We start from the raw sequence: 2,346 nt of genomic DNA, 5'->3' as shown, positions 1-2,346 counted from the left end.
ACCCTTTAGAACAACCGATACCACATTTACACCAGTCATTTCATCAAGCTGTCATGATGTGGGGGTCCGAAGAAGATAAAGTTTTGGTTGGCATAAGGAATTTATTTCTGGATGATGAAGACATGGATTGCAGTGCGATAGTTGAGGAGGGGGAGGAGGAGGAGGAGGAAGGCCTTATTATTCAGACAATGGAGAAGGGAGCACTCCAGCCACAAATAAAGCCTTACAGTCGGGAAGTATCTCCAAGAAGAAAGAAGTGGTGCTGTGATGGTAGCCTAAGGTCCAAAGTCTCCTCTTACATACCAAACACCCTCACACACATATGAGCCTTCACCTCCCAGATACCAATAACATGCCGCCACTTACCATACTTATAACACCCAACCAGCATACTACCACTCACCACCAGCCCGCCAAAACAATCAAAAACCTAGACTAAATTTCGACCGCAGACCACCCAGACAATACACCCCAATTGCTGAACCCATAGACCAACTGTACGAGAGACTGAAAGCCGCCGTTTATATCACTCTCATTCTCGTTGTTGCTATGGAAAACTCCTCCCAGTGGATTAACCCAAATAAGACATGTGCCTATCACTCAGGCATGAAACATCATACTATTGATGAGTGTCATACTTTGAAGGATAAGATTCAGACATTAATTGACACCAGAGCCATACAAACAAAGGAGGTTGCACCCAATATCCGTAACAATCCTCTCCCAAATCACAAGGGTGGAGGGGTAAACGTGATAGAGACCGATGAATAATGGGACTCAGAGGGTCAATTGGACTCATTTGAGAATGGGATAATCCTGAAACATCTCCAGTCACACTCACACCTATCATGGTACAAACCCAGGCACCAATTAAAGTTTAGATAGTTGCACCAACTTCATTTAAGGTTGAAGTAACAACGCCCTTCACTGTGATGGTAGAACCCACACCATCTTATAAGTCTACTTCTATACCATGGGATTATGTTGCGGAAGCAAGAAGGAAAAGAAAGGCAAAAATGGAAGAAACAGGCGCAGCGCAAGGCATGGCCAGAACTGGTAGGATTTATACACCTGAGCATTTGGGAGGAACGAGCAAAGAAGCGGTATCTAAATCACCTATCATTGATACTGGCCCAGACGACCTTTGGAGAAAGGTGCAGGCAAGAGAATATTCTGTGGTCGATCATCTGAACAAAACCCCTGCTCAAATATCCATTTTATCACTGCTGCAAAACTTCGAGGTACATAGGAGTGCCTTGATGAAGGTGTTGAATGAAGCTTATGTACCAAATAACATCACCAGTGGAGAGATGGCCAACATGGTAGGGCACGTGTTAGAAAGCCACAAGATCACTTTTCATGAAGAAGAGCTTCCACCGAAAGGATTAAGTCACAACATGGAACTACATATCACTGTGCAGTTTGAGGATAAATTCATTGCCAGGTTCCTGATAGATGGGGGTTCGAGTGTCAACATCTGCCCACTAACTAATTTAAAAAGGTTGGGTAAAGGTCTGCACGAGATACGAGCAGGGAGTATGAATGTGAAAGCATTTGATGGGTCTCAAAGGGCCACAACTAGGGAGACCAACCTCAGCTTACAGATGGGCCCGACCTAGTTCGATGTTGAATTTCAAGTATTGGATATATCTGCTACATACAATCTGTTGTTGGGATGACCGTGGATACATGCCGCTGGGGGCGTGGCTTCTACACTACATCAGGCCGTGAAGTTTGAGTGGAACCATCAGGAAGTGATCATCCATGGGGACGGAAGTAATCCTATTTACACCAATCAAATTGTTCCAGTCATCGAGAATAGAAGGAAGTTGGTGGAGAAACATACCATCGCATCGAGCGTGTCAATGCAATTGAAAAGGACAAATGGTGGAGGAATAAGATAGAAGGCATATTGGCATGAATATGGTATGAACCTGGCAAGGGTCTCGGTAAGAATTTCCAGGGGATCACTAAACCAATACAGCTAAAGCGTCACGGCACAACTTTTGGGCTTGGTTATGAATACACCTGGCACGAGTATCATAATTGGTCGCCACTACGACGTGGTCCTTATTACCCTTTAGAACAACCGATACCACATTTACACCAGTCATTTCATCAAGCTATCATGATGTGGGGGTCCGAAGAAGATGAAGTTTTGGTTGGCATAAGGAATTTGTTTCTGGATGATGAAGACATGGATTGCAGTGCGATAGTTGAGGAGGGGGGAGGAGGAGGAAGGCCTTATTATTCAGACAAAGGAGAAGGTCCCGTCGAGTTCCTGGCATTATTATTACCTATCCCGATGAACCTACGACTGTGACATGTAATGAGACAACATAACAT

This window comes from Nicotiana tomentosiformis, chromosome 11 (assembly GCF_000390325.3).
Source record: "Nicotiana tomentosiformis chromosome 11, ASM39032v3, whole genome shotgun sequence".
In the NCBI taxonomy this organism is placed as follows: Eukaryota; Viridiplantae; Streptophyta; class Magnoliopsida; order Solanales; family Solanaceae; genus Nicotiana; species Nicotiana tomentosiformis.
Note: the sequence above shows the minus strand (reverse complement) of the source record.